This window comes from Equus caballus, chromosome 1, assembly GCF_041296265.1.
Source record: "Equus caballus isolate H_3958 breed thoroughbred chromosome 1, TB-T2T, whole genome shotgun sequence".
NCBI lineage: Eukaryota > Metazoa > Chordata > Mammalia > Perissodactyla > Equidae > Equus > Equus caballus.
In genome coordinates, this window is record NC_091684.1 from 177,150,579 (window position 1) to 177,174,900 (window position 24,322).

Sequence of the window (24,322 nt, forward strand, 5' to 3'; positions counted from 1 at the left end):
ACTACTGATTATCAAGATGTACCATTATTAATGCCACACTAAATAAGTAAAGAAACTACCAATCAAACCATGACACAATGCTTTGACCACATACTTTTATTTTATACTTACTGAAAGAGCTCTTTTAGATTTGGACTTATCATGTATCATGTTACTCTATTACTGTGCTTTTATATATATAATAAATGGCATAACCTTTTTGAAGGCAGCTTACAGGGCAATTCTACTCAATCTATCTTAATTGAATTGATGAAAATATGAGCAATTATGCATCGTCTACACAGCAATCACAATGATGTCATAACTGCCACCTGGCTGATAATTTAAACATGTCACAGATTCCAAGATATAACCCAATTCCAGAGGTAGTAAAATGTGAAAAAGTACACATCTTAGAAATATATGAAATATAGTAATTTACATTACCATTTCTGATCACAGCTGATAGATTTTAAACATGTGCACACACAGAAACATGAGTAAAGAATCTTAAGCAATTACTTTCTTGGCCATAAGTTTTGTCTTTAAATATTACTGTTTGACATTAAGCTTCATTGTTCATGTGTGCGCATGCGCACATGCACAGCCATTTGGCTGGGATAAAAGAAAATTTCTTGTGTTCATTCAGGTTTTCAGAGATTTTGGTAATCATTTTGCTCCCAGTATTCTGGGCTTTATGGATGGAAGGCATTTTAGAACTGCCAATTAAAAATTTCTTAATCCTTTACCACTTTACAAATGCAGTAACATGTTAATTAGGTACAAAATTATACACAAAAATTCTGACTTGCTTTATGTGGGGAAGAAAACAATTCATCTTGTTTATCTATGATGCCCACATTGTACGAGATGATGGAAAGCACTTCAGACTTAACATAGGAGAAAGTCAGAGACAGATCTTCCTATTTGGCTGTTTGAACTGAAAACACAGAAAATGCTGGGACCGTGGCAATCTCACCACTTCTTTTATTACAGGAGTAATATTAACCACAATGTATAATCAGGTAAGCTGCAGAAAGCTGCTCCATTAGATGCTGTGCCTGCCCACTCAAGTTAAAGGTGGCTTATCTCCTACGACCTCTGTAATAGCTAACTCAGTCATGCAAAGATTTAGTTTTTCAAAAGATTGCACTTCTCTCTTCCTTGATGATTTTCTGATAATACTTAACTACACTTCATACTCCATCCCTGCTTAAAAATTAGTGCCTACCCCAAGATCCCCGTTTGCTTTCTGTTGGACACTGCTCCTCCAACCATTTCCAAGGCATATAAAAATCAATATCTACACCAAATCCCATTACAGATTCTGAGGCCCACAGGAAGTCACTCTTTCAAATTTGAATAAGAAAAGGAAAAGAAAAAAATACAAAAAGTTAGCTCATTATACCAGTACTAAACTTCATTGTGAGGAATGGCATTTGAATTTTTAAGTATAGTTTATTTGATTTTAAGGGGAGAAACTCAGCCCCGGCCTTCCTGGAAACAGAGCAGAAAGCATCGCGACCCACAGCAAAAAGCTTTCCCACACCCCTACACATCAAGTCCCCTTCCCATTGGCCAAACGCTACTATTAGAAAAGCCACTTTGCTGATTTAAGACTTGTCTAGTCTAGTTTCTATGCTAAACACTTGCTCAATAAGCTGTGTTAGTGCAATAACGAGGAGGGAGTGCTGAGGTCAAGCGGGAAAACAAGCGGTCAACTCCAGGCAGCCAGAAAGTGTCATAAACCCAGAAGTGAAAAAATTACGTCAGTATGGGGGATGGAAAAGCAGAAAACAAATTATATCTCAATATTACAGGAAAAGAAATTAACCCTACTGCACTTATTTGCTTTTGTCTAAAGAGGTACTATTGGTTTAGATCAAGCTGAATACCAAGATGTTTTGCTGCATTTACCTAATAACATTTGCATTCCCTCACGGTGATCTGGTGGCCAAGGCAACAGAGATACTGCACTAGCAGACCATATGGACAAACGTAATTCTGGCTCTTGGTGTCTGAGCATCTTTCTGACTTCTATTCTAGTTTGGGAAGTCTGGATTCCAACCCTACGTGCTCAGTTAGGCAACTGAAAGGCAATGGGATCCTCTGGAAACCACAGAGCCAAATGAAAGATTTTAGCAAAAGCTTCAATTAGATGAGGTTACACAGACAAGTATATCTATCCTTGGAGTTATAGCTTTGTTGGGCTAAAGTAAGAAGTGAAAATTGGGAATTTTCTGTTGTTTTGCTGTAGGAGATGGCATTAACTCTAAGTCAAAGCTATCAAGACACGTACATTGAATTCCCACCACGCATACTACCTGTGAACTGTATCGTGACATTGCAACCCTAGACCAGCGCTGTCCAATTGAAATAAAACGTGGACAGCATCCATTTTCTAAGAGCTATATTAAAAAGTAAAAAGAAATAGATGACATCAACAATATATTTTATTTAACCCAACATGTAATAAATATTAAAAAGTTGTTGAGGTATTTTACTTTTTTTTGTACTAAATCTTCAAAATCTGGTGTCTATTTTAGACTTACAGCACAGCTTAACTTGGACCAGTTTTAATTACAAGTGTTCAACAGCTACATATAGTTAGTGGCTGCTGTAGAGGACAGCACATCTCTAGACCTTTCTAGAATACAGCACATTGAGGCCTTATCCACATCCTTTAGAAAGAGGGGTTCTGTTGCCTGATGGTTCAGTATCTTAAAAAGGTATGTCATTACTGACCTCCTCTCCTGTCATCCCCAAATATTACTTTACTCTTGAGACATCTGGTATACCTATGTCTATATAAAGCTGAGAGAGTGATGTGAACCCTACAGATTAACTCTGGAAAGTGACCTGCCTCTCCAACCAACTGTCACCTACAACAGCATACCCAATTGGGGTAAAAAGGATGGTTTTTACTGGAATGGTTCCCAAAATAAGATACAATGACAGGATCTGGTATTTAGAAGGAATAAAGAAGGATGGCTTCCCAGTAACTTTACTGAGAAATATGATTGCTGAGAGGGACAAAGCAAAAAAATCGTAGCTCAGAATCATGACTATGCAAAATCAACATTCATATAGAAAGCGTTCAGCCAGGCAGAGGTTCCACGGGTGAGAAATTCATGAAGTATATGTAACAGTCTGTGGTTAAGATGATGTTCCTCTTCCTTTTATCCTGCATCTGTCATCGGCTGCCTTTCATTACTGCTCTGCTGGCTTGATGCTGGGAGCTTCTTTTTTGACCTTTCAGTAAATAGGCTGACTGCAGACTGATAAGAACCACAGGTCTATTTCTATGCTGGTGCATGTCAGACACCTCTTGACCTGCATGCAAACACTTTCCAAAATCAATCTTCTTCCTCTCTCTTCCTACAGCAACCCCACCCCCCCCCCCCCCCCACCAACTCCACCTCACCCCAGCCCCAACCGACATTCAAATAAGTCACCATACAGGGACTTGGCAAGTAGGGTCTATTATGTCAACTGGAGAGATGAAAACTGCAGCTATAAAATTTGACAACAGAACCAGTTTCTTCTGGCCTTATCCATTAATTCAGCTAATAGTACTGAGCAACTACATTCTGTCAGACACCATGCTAGACACCATGGTTATGAAGCTGAATAACATGTGGTCGCTAACCTCAAAGTCCTGCCATCTAGAAGGAGAGACGACAGGCAAACAGAGACTGCAGGACGGTGTGCTCAGGGCCATGAGAAGGAGGCACAAGGACACTATGGGAGTACAGAGGAGGGGTATCCACTCACACTTGGGGACTCAAGGAGGCATCTGGGAGAGATAACATGGGAGGGGAGGTTGGAAGGACACATCAAATTTGGCTGGGAGAAGAAACAGGAAATGCACTTAAAGGAAGGTGGCAGAATATGAAAGTCCATCAGTTAATCAGTATGGCTGACATGGACATGGAGGTTGTGTGTGGGTATGGAAAAGAGTGGCTATATATGAGTGGGGGCAGGGGATTGTGAGTAAGCAATAAGCAAAAAACAGATCACTAAGGGCTTATAATTCTAAGTAGACTCTAAGTAGGGCCAATAGGGAGTAGACCCTGTGTCCCCTAGCTGCATCAGGTTCACTGCCATGAAAAGAGAACTCAGCAATCTGTTCTCCCTCTCAGGGTTAGGCCAGGAGCCCTCCCCCTGGTGCACCACCACACCTACTCCTAAGTGTCTACCCATTTCTGCCTCAGCACTCCCTCTTCCTTGGCTCCTTCCTCTACTTGAGCAAGTGGCACTGTATGCACTTAACTAAGAGACCACCAGTGTGAAAGCATCCAAGAGACCAGTACAAATTAATAAAGTAATACTTCCTTCAGTTTCTGTGAGCTCGTAAGTACAGGTACAGGAGCTGCCAGCTAAGTGGCAACAGGCTGCCATGATGTACACCTGCACAAGTTCCTCCTCGGCAAGTCTGTCTGGGTGATGGGTTTACTTCAATTCCTCCTGTGTTTGAGAAACTTGAGAGAGTAAAGAGATTAACGGTTGAGAAGACGAGAGAATGAAAATCTGGTGCTGGGAACAGAGTCAACTTGTAAAGAGCAATGATTCAATGAAACTGCAGGATGGAGTTGGACAGAATTCCTGAAAGAAAATGAAGGGAAAGAGAGTACACAGAAGAAAACCAGAAACCAACTCTTTTCAAATAGGTCTTGAACGAATTTTTGATCCACCGGTGGAAGTCTTAACAGTTAAAATGAGACCAAAGGCACACAAGTGGTGCCATTTGAGCCTCATTTTTATAAGGGAAAATTAGAACCATATTTCAAAGCAGACTGGATAACCAAAAGCACATTGCCAACAATTCCATCCAGAAGAGCAGAAGAATGAGCCCAGCAGACTATCTGGAAATAGTTTACACTCAGTGGGTGAAGGTGGGAAGGAGATGAATGTGTGAAAACCCACCTCTGGTTACAGTGGTCCTCACCACAAACAGTCCCATCACCTTAAGGAGCCTCAGGGGCCATGCTGGGTGGAAGACAGTGTGTCACGCAGAAAACTGTCATCACCATGCATGAAGGGTATTCTCTCATGCTCCTCCCAGGAATAATGAAATGGCCGGAATCAAACAGCCAGTTATTTTGTCTTCATGCTTTGACCACTGACAGTTTGACTTTTTACTCAGCATGTATTGAACACAACCACCTCTGATCTGAGGGCAGACAGTGCTGTGAAGACTATGAAAAGAGCAAGTCCATTACTCACAAACGGCACGCATCTCCATGAAAGATAATGGGGTAACTCATGCCCTTTCGGCCTATTCCCAATTCTACACCAATACCTAAGTGCATATTTAATTGTTTTCAAATCGATTGCTATGTAGCAGAAAAATCAAGATAGGTCCACTTACTCGTAAAGAGCAAAGTGACGTGGCCCAGAGAAGAAGTGAAAGAGGGGTCTCAGGAAAATCTTAAGTTAATTAGAATCAGTTCTTTAAGGTGAAATCCCTTTCAGAAAACGTGAATGTTCACTCTTCTGGGGCTGACAGAGTTCATAGCTTACCCAGCAGCCATTCTCTTCTTCTTAACAGAACCCCAATTCTGGAAGTGGGAAGGGGGCTCTGTTTTCAACCTTACTCATGGCTGGGGTGGCCATGTGACTGAGTCTTGGCCAGTGAAATGCACTTGGAAGTCACCTGGGTTTCTGGGAGAACCGAAAGCTGGCCTGCCCACTCTGCCCTCTGGCTTGCCCAGGTGTGACGCTGCAGGCAGCCCACTCCTCTTGCAACCATGAGGCAATTCAAGGCAGGTAAGGCAGACGAAGTTTAGAGGCAGAAGAAGGTCAACATCCGCCGTGGACCCCTATGTGAAGAAATACTCCCTGATTTATTGAAGCCACTGTTTATTCAGGTTTTTCATTACGTGTAGCTGAAGAGAATCCTCACTGGTAAGTGCTTCATTTTAAATGTTCCATCAGAATCGAAACTTTACATTTTTATGTCTTTCAGTTTTATGTTCCTTATGACATTCGGTAATTAAATTCTGAATTCTTTGTGAAAAAGGTAAACTTGAAAACTGCTAGTTTTCGTTCTGATGTAAAGGACATTTGAAAACTTAATTGCTATGGATAATAAAAACCAGTTTTTCTTCAGTATTGAGCTGAATATACTTAATGAAATATACTGCTATATAATTGGATTGTAACATTCAGAAAAGAATGAAAATTAGCTTCACTGGTTAGTATAATGTCTATATCTTGACCTTTAAATAAATCATTAAACATTTTGAACAGTAGGCGCTCTAGCTTTGACTCTGAAGTGCCAAAGAACTGGAATGAATATATATTTTCTTGATTTTCTTATTTAAAAATATTTGTAATTTGGTGCTTCAAAATATTTATTTACACAGTCACTGAAATTCATTTGTTGCTTTTTCTGTATTAAGCAACGTGAATTTCTTAATTGCTTTGTTTTCCCTCCCAAATAAATTTTAAACAGAAATTATGGCTTTTTTTTTGTTTGGACCCTGCCTTTCTTCATCTTTTTTTAGCCAGTCAAAATGTAGCTTACTCTCCAAGAAGAGTGGGCAAGAAAGAGCTGTCAATTCAAGGAACTATTGAGCGAAAACTGCTTGATAATTCCATTTTTTCCTGTTTGAAGATGACTAACCCTGTGGAGCTCTGCCATTGCACAGAAGCTCTGGTCACTTCCTCAACCTTGGGCACGGTGACTACCACTAAGAGCAACAAACAGCATAACCATCTCCACCTGGGGCAGGGTAGGCTCGGATCTCAGGCAGAGGTAAAGTAAGGGGAATAACAGCTGTGTTTAAAACTCTCAAGGAAAACGTTCTAATTAAAGTTATTTTTAAATGCATCACAGTCACATAGCCCTCACACCATCAGCCATGCACATACATGTGCTGGGAACACATCAGGAATTCGGAGGAAGGTTTCCTTTGAAGCCCATAGTTTTCCCCAGTGAAACCCAAGGGTGTCTCGAACAGGCTGCAATGCATGCATTTTGTCATGTTCAGATCAAAGCCGGTGGTGCTAGAACTAGAGAGAGCTTCGAGATCTTGTCCAGAACTCTGGGTCTATGTTGCAAAGCTGCTGAAGAGTTTTATACCAGGATCTTCAATCTAAGGCTCTCATCACTAAACTGGATTATGAACACTTACGGAATGAAAGGTAAACATATAACCCTCTTTTTCCGGCCTTCACTCTACTCTCCATTTTTATATATTACCTCCTTTCTTGTTTTCCCAAACCCTCTTGCCATCAAAACCTATGGTCCCTTTCTCACAAAATCTCAACCATCTTCTTCTTGGGTTCTCTTTTTGTTTTTCTCTAGATCATTCTTTGTCTCCTTTCACCTTCCACTTCTCTTCCCTCCATTTTCCACCAGGACAGTCCCTCCACTGCTTCATAGAAGGCATATTGGAAAGTCTTCTGGGTCACTCTGTGGGCATGGGGAGCTTGTGTGGAGCATGCAAAGAGAATGGAACTGGGAGCCAGGAAGCCTGAGTCTCAGCCCTGATTCTGCCACTAGCAAACGACCTGACCTTGGAGAAGGTTCTTCTTGGTAGGCTCCTATTTCTTACTGGCAACATGACAGCAATGGACCTGATGCTCTCTAAGGTCTGTAATCCCACACATCACTTATTAAGTAGCTATTCCATGTATGATGTCTTGAAAGATGTTGTACCTCCAAGGTCTCGCAATTTATTGGGCACAAAAATAATTCTCAAATCTGAGCATGTATAAGAATCAAGTAGGAAAATTTGCTTGAAAAAGCAGATTTCTGGTTCCCAATCCCACAGATTCTAGTTTGGCACGTCTGTTGTAGGGGAGCCCAAGAATCTGCTATTTTCTGAGCACCTCACATTCTCCTGGACTGGTGAGCCTTTGGACACCACTTAAAAACACCACCCTCCAGAGGAGGAAAGTCAGACCATTGCTGCCACTATGTCCATAAACACATGGATGTGCTCTTCCTCGAAGGAGGTTCCTATGTTGTAGAATAACAAGAATTTTAAAAATAATCACAATACCAGCTGACCTTTACCAAATGTCGACTATGCATCAGGCATTGTTCTAACGGCTTTATGTATATTATAAACAAATACTAACTCGTTGAATCGTTCTCGAAAGCAACTTAATTAGAAACGTAATTTGATAATTTTTCCTTAGAACTAGTAACTAGGTGGCTTTCAGGGATACACAGTGGATTTGGGAATTATCAAAATGGTGGAAGTTAAGAGAGTAGAATAATGAAAGGTAGATGAGTTGAATAAAAAGATCTTAGAATGTTCACCCCAATATCTGGTGGACTGAGACCATGCCTTCTTAGGAGTGTGGGGCAATTAATACCAATAGAAAACCAAGATAATGAATGTTTGAAATCAAAGAAAGATAAATTCAACTATTCTTTAACAAATATTTGAGTCTACCTTTTATACAAATTTATGAGAGAAACAAAGATGAAAAAACATCTAACAGTAGCACCATTTATGAAATATTTTCTGTATTCTAGGTAGTTAATGTGATTTCTTATTTTGTCATAACTCTCCAACAACATAAATAGAATAGTATTAGAAATAGCAATCCCTAACACTCACGGATCAAAGCATTAAGAATGTGGAGAAAGAGAGGAAGTATAAAAGAAAAGGGCCCCAAGACAGAGCCTCCAAATTTAAGAATTCAGGTACAGGAGATGTGCAATGGAGACAAAAACTAAAGTAAGTGATGGGATGGAAGGATAACTGAGAGAGTACGGTACATCTGAGGCCAAGAGAGAAATGATTCTAAGGCAAAGAGAGTGGTGGACAGTGCTGAGTGCTACTGAGAGAGGAGGGGAAAGAGGCGGGGAAAGGTGACCATTGGATTACGTGGCACCAGGGCTCCTCAAACTTTGTTAGGAGCAGGAGCCTGGTGGGGAGGGTCTTGGCCAGACTGAAGTGGGCTCAAGGCTGAAGGAGGGATTAGCAAGTGCCCACAAGTGCAGACATCTCTCCAGGGTAGGCAGGCTAAGAGGAGAGCTGGGCCAGTGGTCTGGGGTCCTGAAAGGATTATTTTATAAATGGAAGATATGAAAGCATGTATATTTATGGGAGCAGTTTCCTAGAGCTGGTTGGAGAGAAGATAACTGGAAGAGCATAGTCCTTGAGAAAGTAAGAGAGTATGGGATACAGGGAACATGTGGAGGGGCCAGCCTTTGAAAGAAGGCAAGAAGACCAAGATGAATGGGGCCAGGACTTTTAGCAGTTGGATCAAGAGACTAGAGCCTTGTAAGTTAAGAAGTTACATGATATGGGTAACTCAGAAATTGCTCAGAAGTAACAACCCAAGAAGTAAAGATGGAAGTCATGCAAACCACTATCAAAGTCAAGTGCTTATTAACTAACAAATCAAAAGTGGCCGGTCTACCAGTAAAAGTCTCCCCAAATAATCTAATCTTGATTAACAAGGCGACACAGGCCGTCCAAAACAGAAAGCAAAGGAGAAAAGCAGTATTAATCATATAGAGCTCCATGTGCAAAGGGAAAGCAAAAGCATTCAGTTTTCTGATTCTCCAGGACCAAACTGGTTTGCACAAGAAGCTGTGGCTATGCTCAGACAGGAGTGACAGCCACAACAGGAACAGCTCACAGAAAGGAACACAGATGAGTCTTTGAAGAAAACAGGGACTGAGGAGCATGAGGCGGTGACAGAGACAGCAGTGGAGAATTAAATGAGAAAATCCAGAACAACTCCAACAGAATGCCAGGAGGCATGATGTACACATGTCCAAGAATGACACAGAAGGACCAATTACCATCAAGAAAAGTCACTGCCAACTACATCAGGAAGCAGCCAGGAACGGGAGGAAGAAAATCGGTCATGCATCAGCTACACAAAACAGAGATGTTTCCACAAGCAAAACTTCCATTTTTAGACACTGAGCATTCTTTCTATGGGGGGAGGGGGAGAAACCGACTAAACAGAGTCTGGGTAGGAGGTTGTTCATCATGATAGTAAATAGGCAGTGACCGGATAAGAATGTGTAATATCATAGCTAAAGTTTAATGGCCAAAAAATCCACACATTGCCCAATTATAGGATGCTATCACCGCCTCCACATAGGCTTCTTGAAAGGAAACCTCCCCCCACAGGCCACTTTCCAAGACGTACTTTTGATTTAGAAGGATCCACACCCAGAAGTAACATTTTGTTACATAAGCTCATATTTCTACACAGACTGACTTCTTCCTTCAAGACGATCACTCAGATTTTCCCTAATGACTAACAGCTTCTCAGGTCAGATCAGTTTCCAATCTGAAAACATTAATTTAATATGAAAAATCGGTCTCCATGTGCAGCATCCTCTGCCCTCGTCTTACACAGAAGGCACAGGGTGTGACATCTCCGAAAGTGGGATGGAGAAAAGGTGCCAGATCCCACCTCCTCTGGAGAAAACAAAATGCTTGAAAAGGACTCACGCTTGAAAATAAAATTTTTGAAGATCCATTTTCGAACTCACAGTGGGGCCAGATAAAAAGGGAGGGCTTTGAGACTCCTGGGCAGTGACATAGCCCTGTACTTGGACCCAGAGAATCTCTCAGGGAAAACTGTAATGATTACGAAAAGCCTAGACTTTATGCCCTATCATGAAACTTTGTACCTACTTCTCCAAGTCTGGGGGTTGAAGCTTTACACAAAGAATCTCCGAGAGGTACCAGGCTTCAGGCACTCAGAAGCCCTGTGTCTCACATTCAGTAACAGACTCTTTATTACTGGTCCAAAGAGGGACCACTCGACATTGCTCATAGGGTTGATTTTTCTGAGTTTAGGGAACTCTCTTGAAATAGAAAAACCGAGTGAGAACTGTCTTCTGACCATGAGCACGGAGAGAGCATCTTTAATGATTCTTAACCTACCAGTTTCTCCTCTTCTGCTCCGAGAGCAGGGGCTCTCCTGAACTAACCAGAGACCAATTAGGGGTAGAGTTTATTCTTAATAAGACTTTCCAAAATTAATAGCAGGTAGAAAATAGAGGGGAGAAGAGAATGCCTTGTCTGAGTGTAATGAAAACAATGTTGTTGGTTCTGTCACATATAACAATTAAGACAGAAAGAATGTGACTGGTCATTAATTACTCAAACCATCACCTAGACTCTTAAGTACTAAGGAGATGGGTCTCTCCTATGTTACAGAAACCTATTCCATAGATAAAGTGGAGAACAAAGATCTAGCAGTCATCCCAAAACTGATCCTAACTTCTTCCTAATACCTCGGTGCACATCTCGATTCCCAGACAGGGAGTGCATACAGAGCAATTGGAAAGAGCAGGAAAGGATGAAAAGTAATTACAGGGGAAAAAGTCATGAATCTATTTGAAGGAGGACTCAATTCAACAGGAAAGAGCATAGAGTAAGCATCATCAGAGGGGCCATACTCTAGCTATGGCAAAGGCTGGGTACAGCTGGATGTACAGCCCCACACTATGCCATTATTTTGACATCTAATATCTTTTATCTAAAAATGCTAACAGCAGTATGAAATGGATGGGCCAGAAGGTAAGCTTTTTCTCTAACCTGAGTAGGGATTCTCTCTTCCCAAGTTTAAAGTTTTCTTTGATTTTCATAGTTTCAGAGAGATGCAGAACCAAAAGAGGACAGCACAGAAGAATAACACGGACAATTCAAGAGATGAAATTGTGTACTTGGATTAAGCACTAGTTGGTCTTGAATAGAAAAGACTGAGAGTCACCTTAACAATACTGCTCCCGATTTCTAAGAGTTCTTCCCAATGGAATCATGGCAAACAATTCTGTTTTCATCACAGCGAGAGGGATCCTCATACAGAAGATGGTTATAAACAAAGAATTAGATACTTTATAAATGGGAAATATTTTTCAGATATAGAATGAGAAAACTGCCTTTAGTCTGGCCAAATTCCATTTCCTTAAAATTGCAGATTAATAAAAATAGCGATTTGTTTTCTAAGTTCTATACGTAATATTTGCAAGAAATACCTTTCTTACACCTGTCAATTTTCAACTGCAAAAATTCAATCAGTAACCCTCCCTGCCCACTTAATAATTTACAATTAACAATGACCACAGGCATGGAGCAATTGGAATTCTATACACTGCTGGTGGGAGTATAAATTGGTACCACCTCGTGGAAATCTGTTTGGTGGTATATATCGAAGCTGAAGAGGCCCATACTCTTCGACTTAGCGATTCTATTCCTGGTATATACCAAACAGACACATGTAGGGATGGTCCCTAAAAGAAACATAAGACAAGGTTCACAGCAGCACTGTTTGCAATAACCAAACCTGGCAAAAGTCCAAGTGTCGATCAAAAATAGAATGAATGTTAGAGGGGAGTGGCCTGTGGTTGCCATAACAAACTACCACAAAACAGCTTAAAACACCATAAATTTACTCTTTCACAGTTCTGGAGGCCTGAAGTCCAAAATCAAGGTGTGAGCAGACCATGTTCTTGCTGGAGGCTCTAGGGGAAAATTTGTTCCTTGCCTCTTCCAGCTTCTGAGGGCTGCCAGCATTCCACAACTTGTGGCCGCATCACACTAATCTCTGCTTCTGTCTTCACATCACCTCTCCTCTGTGTGTCTGATCTCCCTTTGCCTCTCTCTTACAAAGAAACAAGTGATGGCATTTAAGGCCATCAGGATAATCCAGGGTAATCTCATATTAAAATGCCTAACGATATATCTGTGAAGACTCTTTTTCCAAATAAGGTAAAATTCCCAGGTTCCTGGGATGAGGACGTGGACAGCCCACCCCAATGTCCATCACTCTCTCTTTGCTTGCTGTGTTGTTGCCACACTGCCCTTCTTTCTGTTTCTCAAGGTTGGCCTGCTCCCTTCTGCCCCAGGGAGCACAGAATGTTTGTCTGTAGGCCCTGCCTGGGATACCCTTTCCTGCTGTTCCACTCCCTTCCCATCAACTCTGGTAAACTCTTTTCCAACGTCACATCACATTGATCACTCACTTCCTACTGAAGCTGTCAAATTCTTCCGCTCTGTGCACTCTTTCATAGAAATCAACTCAGTATTTTACAGCTGATTATTTAATTTATGGCTCTTCCCACCTAAACACCATGGAAACAGTTGCTCATGTTTATTTTTGTCCACAGTAAGATCTCAATAAAAATGTATTGAATGAATGAAAAAACTAACTCGGACTAAATGGTGGCCATAAGGCTTAGAATTGCTGATGCTAACAGCAGAGGTCAGCATCTTCAAAATGGACACAGAAAAGGCCAAGGGCATGAAGATATGGTTACGTAGTAAGTGCTACGTGCATTTCTTGTGCAGAGTGGGGATGGCAGTGGAGAGGGCTGGAAGAAGAGACTGAGCTCCCAGGACGGGCTGAGGATCCTTACAAGGCTTGCCAACTCAGATGAAGAAAGAGGACGGGAGCTGGTCACTGACTGGTAGAAATGAAAGTGACCAGCAGTTTTCCAAAGAAAACAGGCCCAGCTATCATCTCTAGCATGCGGTGAGGGGTTAGCTACCAAACCCAGGCCTGAAAGGTTATCACACCTCCTTAACTAAGGGAACAACAGGGGAAATAAAGTTATTTCAAACCCTACCTGCTTTCTCAGGAGGGTGGGTCCTAATGACTAGGATTGCTTTATTTCTATTTTGTGTTAAAATGGATTTGGGGATAGCAGCTGGACTAGTCCTGACTTGCTTTGCATAATGGGAGTGGGATTGGTGGGGGCAGACAGGCTGAAGCGGACGAGAAGAGACAGCTAAGCAGAGGCCTACCCCCATGATAAAAAGGGCTCTGAGAGAAAAGTCCCGGAGGCAGCGCAGCCCGGGCTTTGGGGAGCAGAGAGCGCTGTTATCTGCATTACCTGCTGTCGGATACGATGTAAACACTCTGGCCCACCTCCACTCAGGAACCCCCACGACATCTACACTGCTCACACTGCCTTTTGCTAAGTGAACTGCACTGAGCGGAAGGACTAAGGAAGCACTGAGATCTGCGTGTGAGCTGACCCTGGTGTGCCCACAGATATGGAACGGGTATGTCCAGGAGCCAGGTGATGACAGGCCCAGTGGTCCTCGGGTCCCACTGTAAATTTAGGCCTGGGGAGGATAAAGCTCATTTTCCCATAAAGTGAGGCCACTATAAGGCAGTGCAACAGTGGTGTTAAAATAAATTATCAACAATTACCCCTTAGCTTCTGGTGACGGAGGAATCTTCCCTGAGGAGTGGACACAGCCTGACACAGAGACAAGTGGCTTTAGGAAGCAACTCTGTCCATAGCTTGGAGGTGAAGTGCTCAGACTGTGCAGATAGAAGGAGCTGGTTTGAGTCCCTACTCCAATATTTACCGGCTCTGTGATATTAGGCAAGTTACTGAACCTCCCTCCTTCTTGGCTTCCTCATCTGAGAAAAGGTGATAACAAGTCACATGCCCCTCTGGGAGGGTTGGTATAAAGATGAAATGAGATGATGCATGGAAAGTGCTTCATCCAGTAACTGGCATATACTAAGTGTTCATTTAACGTTAGCTACTTGTACTGTTGTTCCCATCTGAAAGTTCTTCTATGCTCAGCTATTGGTCTATAGAAAGTATGTTGAACATGGCAGGAAGGAAGAGTAACATCCTTAGGAAGGATGCCTAACTGGTCACCCCCTTCCAAATGATCAAAGGGCTAGTGGGATGTCTGGTAGATAGATGTGAAAGCCATCACCCTCCTGGGGGACCACTGTCCCATTCGACGAGGGAGTCCCATGTCTGAAGCCAAAGCTTCCACAAGCCACTCATCCAGATTCTTCTGCTGTAGCTGTCACAACAGCCGTCCAACCTGCTGCAGCTTCTCCATCTTCATCCCACTGGTGGAAAGGAAAAGCTTAAGGTTTAGCATCTTTTATTGACCTGGCCCCTGGGGTCCTGGCTGCCTCCTATGCTGGTAAGAACAGACAGGTTGGATTGGCGGTGCTCTGGCTGCTTTGGGCACGACTGCAGGGTGACCTGGAAGCATGGAACTCTCATGACCAGCAACGACTAGGAGCATTCAAACGCAAGCGGCAAAGTGAGGCTGGAGTCGTAGCCCTCCGCAGAAGCCACCGGGGCGTTAAGGCCTGTGATGAGCAGTGGGCAGCTGTGGTGAGGACGCTGGGTGCTCCTTAAGGCACAGTGCCTATCAGCCTGCAGGTGGGTCAAGGATCTGGCCTTGCTGCTCACAGCAATTTCTCCTCCACAGAGACAAGTGCCAGGGCTCTAAACCAACTGTGCGGACAACCAGGAGATGACAACCACAGCGGCAGCAGCTTCTATTCCACAGCACCTACTATGTGCTAGGAAATATGCCAGGTGCTTCACACATATTACCTCTAATATCTACAGCCATACCAGACACCCAGCTTCAGAACTGAGGAAACCAAGGCACAGAGACAGGAAGCAACTTGCCCAAGATCACACAGCTGGTGTCAGCGCAAGACTCAAACCCAAGTCTGCTTGACTGCAAAGCTCAGCTTCTTTTTTCCACTTATGTCATGTAGCTACTGCTACTGACCCCCACACAGATCCAAAACCACAAGAGAGAGTGTAATTTCCAACTGGCAAACAACTGGGTAAGTGAACAAGAAGAAAACATTGCCTACTAGGTATTGGTCACGCAGGTCAATGGAATTAAGGAAAAAGACATCACTGCATATTCAAATAGACTGCAGTTCCACAGAAAAGAATAAGACCTCCATAAGAAGTTCAAGACCAAGTTACAGCGGCTGGCACACCAACAGCAGAGGGCTTCACCACTGCCCACCGGGACGAAGGGAGAGCTAGCGGGTCAGGGACACAGTTGAAACGCTACAGACTAAGTCCTCGGATGCAGACTTCGGCTTTGAAAGTTCTAACGGTGGAAGAAAATCCAAACAAATGGCATTAGTTTGCATAAAAATGCACATGGAGAAAAGAAAATGATAAACCAGAAATTGGTTTTCAGAAGTTTCTTTTATATCCTCAAAGCGTGTTATCAAACTGCAGGGGATTCGAGCTCTCCAGGGACTGGGCGCACGGCTTAAGCCATCCCCAGGTACAGACTTGCGAAAGCTGCCTGCTGCCTACTGGGGTTTAAGGCTCTCCACCCAAACAAAGACATTTTAGGAAGAAAACAAAAATTTATAGTACATCAGCTTAAAACCAAAAAGCCCCAAGCTAAATGACTAGGCAAATGTTTGTGGGCTTCATTTCTGTAACACACCGATCAACCATGCCTTCAAAACAAAATACTGCAACTTAGCTCTTCATAGGTCAGCACTCCAGTGGAAGCCAGGAACATGGCACTTTCAGTGTCCACAGGTAAGACAGCCATCGAGCAGTCAGGAGTAGTTCCCACTGTGTTCTTCCCTTAAACATCCCATTTTAAGCATTCAGTATATTCTCATAGCTCCTAAGATGAGGATGGAGGTGCATTTTGAATGATTCTGCACCCCAGCCCACGCACATACACATACACACAAACACGATGCTTAGCACACTGTCAACTGGCATTTACTGAGGTCACCAGGCCCTCTATCAGCCTCTTTGCAGGTGGCCTTATTTAATTTACACACCAAGCCCATGAGGTATGAGTTGTCCCTGCTGTCTAGACGAGGAGAGCAGTTCACAGAGGTAGGTATGTTCTATGGCCACAGCTAAAAAGGGATTCAGCTGAGATCTGGATACAGCTGTGCCTGACTGCAGATGTGCTTTCACCACACCAACACCTGTCAGCCTATTTAACGATATCCAGGAGTATCCAGCCTCCTCGCTTTAAATTGAAACTCCATTGGCTTGTCACTCAGAAAAGAGGGATAATATCCATCTTCAGAATGGATCACTTCATACAAGCCAACACGGCAGTGACAAAACTTGTGATCGGGCTCCTAATGTGCGTCAGGCTCCTCGCACTAGATACCCTCTCTGGCCCCTCGACAGGGTTTCCGTTCCTGTTCGAGGAGTGTGTGAAGTCACCAGCTGCTTTCTTGCCGTTTCTAGTTTCTAGGCGGATGACTGATGACTCTTACTCCTTGTCATCAATAGAAGACGACTTTCAATGTCAGACAAGGATGATGAAGAAACTAACATTTATTAAGCATTTATTATATTCTGGGGCCAAGCAAGGTGGTTTACGTTTATCTTCTCATACAATTTTTTAAGTTCTCACTCTAGTCCTCCAAGATGGATGTTTTTAATCACCATTTTACATCAGTGGAAACTGAGGCTCAGAAAAACCAAGTGATTCTCTATGTTACACAGATTATACAACTAGTCAGGGGTAGAACCAAGATTCAAATCCATATTTTTTCTGTCTCCCAAGCCTTTGCCCTTATGCAGAGTTACTTCTGATCACTTTGATCCTGGAAATGGAAGAAACACAGATTATGCACAGAGAACCGTCACTTGATAGCCATCACTGGGCCATGGGTTTTCCCCACTCGTGACTCTGTGTGTGCCAGAAGTAAGCCCCATATCAGAAGGGCCTCTGCAACTTCTCACCAAGACAGAACACCTGACTTGTCCGCATACGCAGAGAACTCTCATCTTCCCGAGACCCATTAGAAACTTAGGAAACTGATGTTCTACAGAGCATCTCTCAGAAAGCCAAAACTTGAAAGTTCTAATTGGATTCAATGTGGGTAGGCTAAAATTAGAGTAATCCAACTCAAAAATCTAAGTAAGTCATTCCAATCCGAATCTCATTTTTAATACTGCACAGACCGGAGTATTTATGATACGAACTACATTGTGTAATGCCAAGTGCTGTATCCTCAAAAGACTTTGAATACCACCATCCTATTCTTACCTCTAAGCAAAAATTAAACTGGGCACAGGAAAATCTAAACTCATTTCTGCAAAATTCTCCCCTTGCTTGTGACCTGCAAGGCATTTTCAGTCCAGACTCAAAGAGCTCATTTTATGGGCAAGAAGATTCCTTTCTTCCTCTGACCTCAACATTCACAGAGCTGTACTGTGGCTCAAAATAAAATTAGATTTTGGAAGGAAGCAAGTTTGAAATATTATGTAGAAATGTCTTGGCAACAAGATCCCTATCATATCACAGTCTTAAAGCCAGAGAGTTTTATCTGGAAGGCTGGCTAACAGTGACTTCAAAAAAACACCACAAACACTTTTGAAACTGAAGGAAGCATTTATAATTCTAAGTGTCCTTGTTCAGTGAGTTGATTTATGAAAATGAGTGATGCAAGGTTCCTTCGTATCAAGTTGCATTTTTTCTGTAATACTCTGTTAAAATGCAAAAACCAACAGCAGCCAAATTAAGTGGAATCAAAGTCCATTTAGCAGGCTGTCCTCTAAAATTCAAGGTAAAAACCATCACTATACAAAAAAGTTCCAAGCAAGAGTCCTTAAGTGTCAACACAGGAGAAATGAACGCTTCCAACAGATACACAAGGAGTAATGATCAGAACAGGACACCCCACATGTTGATCACTGTGTGTACCAACCCCAGACAGAACTACCTGAGAAGGTATAAAATGGGCAATAGTAGTTGCTCAATAAACACTCTCAGTGTTACTACGACCACCACCATTGGCTTTAGAGGCGTTGCCACTTTTTGCAAAATACAAATGCCCTCAGGGGAGGTATTCAAACCACACATCAGTTTTTAAAGATTTTTGTAACCTGCATTATTTCTCTTCTAACATCTCAGATCAGTCACTCTGAGGAACTGTGTTTTTAATAGTGTGGATGAGGAGAGAGAAAGAGTGATGTTGAAGTGAGGGAAGAGTGGTCAACCATCATACACTGCAAAGAGAAGCTCTGGCAGGTAAAGGGTATTCATACCTGATAGTAGCTGAACAGGACACTTAAAGTGCAGAGCAACATGGGAAGGGGGAGCAGAGGGTAAAGGCAAGCTCTGAAATATACACTCACAGAAAATCCAATCCCTTCTCAGAGCTCTGTCATTGCTGAAAACAAAAGTGATTTTTTTTTTTTTTTTTTTTTGGTGAGGAAGATTCGACCTGAGCTAACATCCATTGCCAATCTTCCTCTTTTTCTTCTTTTTTGCGTGAGGAAGATCAGCCCTGAGTTAACATCTGTGCCAATCTCCCTCCACTTTGTATGTAAGATGCCTCCACAGCATGGCTGATAAGTGGAGTAGGTCCACACTCAGGATCCAAACCCATGAAGCCAGGCTGCTGAAGCGGAGCATGCCAAACTTAACCACCACACCATGAGGCTAGCCCCAAAAGTGATATACATATATATATATATATATATATATATATATATATATCTTTTTTTTTGGTGAGAAAGATGGTTCCAGAGCTAACGTCTGTGCCAATCTTCCTCTATTTTGTATGTGGAATGCCAGCACAGCGTGGCTTGATGAGCCGTGTGTAGGTTCACGTCCAAGATCCAAACCCGGGGCTGCTGATGTGGAACGTGCGAAATTAACCACTACACCACCGGGCTGGCCCCCCAAAAGTGATTTTTTTTTTTTTAAGATTGGCACCTAGGAGCTAACATCTGTTGCCAATCTTTTTCTTTTTTTATTTCCTTCATCTCCTCCCCAAAGCCCCCCAGTACGTAGTTGTCTAATTTTAGTTGTAGGTCCTTCTGATTGTGCCATGTGGGACGCCACCTCAGCATGGCCTGATGAGTGGTGCCATGTCCAGTCCCAGGATCCTAACCAGCAAAACCCTGAGCCACCAAAGCGGAGGGCACAAACTCAACCATTCAACCATGGGGCTGGCCTCCAGAAGTGATATTTTTAATAGTTCCAAATCCATGGAAAAGGGAGTAATGTGACTTATGTTTTTCTTTATGTAAGATGTGGCACATCTGAATGTCTTTTGGACACCTAGTATTTGAATTTAAGTTTGAAAAATTTCTTTTCCAAAAAAGGTTGGCACAGCTGTGCTAGAAGTAAATGGTCTACACAACTCTTATATATGAAGTATAACAACTGACAAATAAAGAAAAATAATTATGTACAAAAAAGGAAATGCACTAGCTCAAACAAAATTGCTCCTACAGGAACCGAGAACTTTGCTATATCAGCAAAGAATGAGGCTCCCCTGGATGAATCAATAAATGTCAAGTCCAGAAAGGAAATGTAAGTTTCCCTTTTTTTAAACAGTACAAAAGGCCAAGAAGCTTCAGAACTAAATAAACCAGACCCGACCTGATGATAGTGTACTAAAAGGAAAGCCACAGATGTTTACACGCAGTCCAAATCAAAACTAATATTAGAACCGAAACAAATAACTGTCTAGCCAGAATTCAGGTTCCAAAAGGACAGCCATCAGCTGCAACTACCAAGCGCTCAGCACTGTGACAGGCCCCCCTCACCTGTGTTAGGATGCTTAGTTCACACAGTAGCTGGCTTTCCCCCTTCCAGAAAGCCTTGGAATCACTGGGGGTGAGATGCGGGGTGGGGAGTGGGGGCTGAGACTGATTCCAAAGGGCTGTGATATGCTCACTACTGAGGGCAACTATCTCTAAAAGCCAGAGATTTCACAAAGATTTCAGTCCACCGGCTGGAAGTTACCACTGTAGCAAAGGTTCCATTCCCCAGGACTCTGGCCGGGGCTCTCTGACCATTTTTGACTATGCATTCCCTCAATAAAAAATGTATGAGTATTAACTGCCAGTACATGCATATTTATTAATCATATACTTGGACTACTCCTCTAAAATATTATGGTGATTACAAAACACACATGAAATATATAAATTAGAAAACAATTATACTTTAAATAGAAATTCTAATATTTTCTTCTCTTAACCCAATGGATCAGGTGGTATACCACATTTAGAGACAGACATTTTGACCTTTCCCCTCCAAAACTCTCTCACTGGATGCTCTCCACATGATGGGTCCCCAAGCCCAGAAGGAAGTGACAGAGAAGTGGAATAAGCCTGCATACTTGGTCTTACAGCGGTACTCACACCCAATTCTTGCAATACCCATACCCTAGAAGAGACACATCCACTTCTTTGATTGGCAGCCAACAGGCTCTTCTCAGGAGTGAGTGGGACAAATTGCTCCTGCATACTGATGTGAAAAGGAACGGCACAGAGATATGTCCTCAGATTCAGCTTAGCCACTAATCCCACCTCTTTTTCATCTAACCCCGCTTCAACCAGTCACCCCCAAGGTCAAAAACCAAACGGGCAAAATCTGAGCATGTTTTTTCCTTCTTGCGCTTCACTGTGGTGGTTCTACGATGTCAGGTAGGCCATCCAACCACTCTGGGCCTCATTTTTCATGTAAACATTAGTGTTGGATTTGAGAAGGACTAATCTAAATACAAAAATCTAGAGTTCTAAGGGCCGGCCCTGTTGGCGAGTGGTTATGTTGGCGCACTCTGCTTCAGTGGCCCAGGGTTTCGGTGGTTCACATCCTGGGCGGGGACGTGGTTACCACTCGCCAGGCCGCGCTGAGGCAGCATCCAACATACCACAACTAGAAGGACCCACAACTAAAATATACAACTGTGTACTGGGGGGATTTGGAGAGAAAAAGCAGAGGAAAAAAAAAAAAAGATTGGCAACAGTTGTTAGGTCAGGTGCCAATCTTTAAAAAAAAAAAATCTACAGTTCTAAAAGAAAATTCCTAAGATGTTAATTTCCCTCATCCTGTTGGCTCCAAAGGTCCAAGTATTGGATCTGATGTAATGTCAGATGTGAATCCTTAATTAAATGCATTGACCTAGAAAAAAAAAGCATGCACATGTTTGGTTGACATTTAACACTTCCCCATCCCTCATCTAACAACAGTACCATAGAAGATGTCTCACGAATTCAGAAGTGAACCAGACCAAACAGATGAAGCAAAGAGCTGCCTCTTGTAAAGAGCATGAGAGTTGGCTGTAGGTAAGACAGATACCTTCTTCCTCTCTTTTTCTGCAAACACAGACACAAACACACACCTACATACCACATTGACACGCACCTGCAATGCCTATGGAGATCAAATAATATCTTAATCCTAAACGGAGCAGGCATCATATGTACTTCAAAGAGAATTTGATGCAGAACAATGTTAAATATCATGGGGATGGTTAACCAGCAATTAAGCACACAAAGGATATTTTACTTTTAAGGAGTTCTGGCAGATGTGGGTTTGGAAATAAGCTCATTTGGATCCATGGCAGAGCACTGAGCAGGCGCAGAGCGCTGAGGTCCCGTTCTCCTCCCTAGAAATCTGGACGTTTCCTCTAACAAGTTAGTTGTGAGCTCCTCGGTTTCCTCATCCATAAGATAGGTATTAAAAAAAAAAAAAAAAATCAAGACCAAGTTCCTTATTTCTCACTGTGAAAATAGAAAAAACAAAATATCCAGTAACAGATGAATGCCCTATGTTACTCAAGAAGCCATTAAAATTAACTTTATAAAGAGTATATGAAAAATAAAAAATTTTGTTACCACGTTAAATTTTAAAAAGGACAAAATTGTACCTAGAATATTATAAAGGGGGTAGGAATATTAAAAAACATGAAACCTAAAAAGCCAAAGTCACTATTTTTACATGATTTTTTCCTTTTTTTTTTTGTGGCACTTTCTATCCTTTTGACAAAGAACACACATATATTTATAGGGAGAAATCTAGTTAAAACTTTATGGATCCAAAAATACAACTGATTCTTGTCTATCCACAAGATGGAAAGGACTCTAACCAGAGAAAAACTTAGATAACTCCTGCTGATTCATGTTAGCGAGAATGTCAAAAAGGACAGCTCTCAATTCCATTGCTTCCTTTTATGAAAATGGAAACTTAGAGCTCAAGGAATCAAGGCCGGGTATATTCTTGCCATCTTAAATCCACTTGCCAAGACCCTGGAGGCTTCCCCGAACAGCAGAACCTGTTAAATTTATAGAAACATCAAAATGCAGTTGGGCATGAGGTCTACAACGTAAGCGACATGGAATCCACATGTGGTGGATGAAAACTAACTTGTGTTAAAAGTGTGTGTGTGTTGGAGGAGAGAGAGTGTGAATATCCTCAGAGAGATTTTTCATAAAAATGAAGTTCCTATTTTTCCCTTGAAAGCCCTAAGGAAATGTAGAACTGAAAATGATTACTGTGAGAAAAAGAGCATTCTGGGAAAGTTTTGAGATATTCAATGCCCATTAAACGATCATTGATTCCCCCATCATATGAACTCGGTCATCAGGAGAAACATTACGGTACTTCAAACTTTGAGATAACAGCATCTTACTGTTCCAGGTTACAACGGAAGCATTTATAAATTGCTCACTTGGGATGATTCTAAAAGTCCGAATAAATCAGAGAAATCTGCATTTTCTTCTTGGTAACTAGGTAGAATAAAAACTCCTGCTCAGTGATTTGATGAATTCCAAGGGAACGAAAAGACCACCCAGCAGCATGTTAGCGTGAACAGCAGCAAGTTGAAAAATAAAAGCCAAACCAAGCTCCCGCTGGTCTAACCCAGAGCGAATGCATGAGCTCACAGCCCGGAGCCCCAACCCAGACGGTGAGCCCAAGCCCACAGTCTCGGCAGGAGCGGGATTTTGCCTGATTCTCCCCAGGCACTTCATCTGTTCCACGCAGGGACAGACAGGTGTCTGCAACACGGTCCCCACCCTCTAGAGACTGGCAGTGGGAGGGAAACAGAAAGTAAACTGACAAACACAACCCAGCAATACTAAGCGGTGCTACGGAGACGACATGGGAGGCCAGAGGAGAAATGGGATCAAGTTCAGAGCACGGTAACTAACTAGTCCTCTATGCTTCATGCTGCTGGACAACTCAGCAACCCCACCGTCCTTGTGGTTATTTATAGCTTCTTCTGGAAAGTTCTGCATATGGTTCAGCATGACGATAAGTGGCATGGAAATATCACTCAGATTCATTCTCTCTCTCTAAAGGAACAGTAACAGGAAAGAGTCAGGCAAACAAGATCTTGATCTGGGCTGAAAAGCTGGGTCCACAGGCGTTTGTACCAGCCTCTCCCTCTTCTGCTATTTGCTTAACAATGCCCTCAACTGACCCCAGAGAACGTTTTGTTTTATTTTGTTTCAATTTTCCTTTTGATCCAGTGAAGACAGGTGTAGGAAAATAACCTCTCCCATTTCAGGGACAGGAACTCAATGGACTAAGCCATTCCTAGGTCCCCACAAAATGAGATAAAGAGGCCTGCACACAAGGACTCTGGTGTCCACTACACCCAGCCATGCGCAGACAGCAGTGAGATCAGAGTGGAAGTCTTCAAACTCTCAGAATCAAAACAGCAGTGTGATGCCCCCTATTATCCTAGCTGGGTGGGGGAGATAATTTTGGAACATAGAGAATTAAGAGCAGCTTGGTTTAGAAATCAGGAGTCAGAATGACCTTGAGATCCCTGGCAGGGGTGGGTCATAGAGTGGAGGGAAACGTCTGGA

General features: G+C 42.5%; 1 protein-coding gene and 1 long non-coding RNA gene across 6 annotated transcripts in view; one reads left to right on the forward strand and one right to left on the reverse strand.

Moving 5' to 3' along the window:
• Positions 1 to 24,322, reverse strand: part of STXBP6 (syntaxin binding protein 6) — a 231,096-nt gene that overhangs the window by 128,458 nt on the left and 78,316 nt on the right. The window lies entirely within an intron of this gene.
• LOC138925114 (uncharacterized) lies at positions 6,980 to 12,340 on the forward strand. The gene is made up of 3 exons (XR_011440860.1): positions 6,980 to 7,128; positions 7,346 to 7,578; positions 11,566 to 12,340. It is a non-coding gene; the product is annotated as an uncharacterized lncRNA (long non-coding RNA).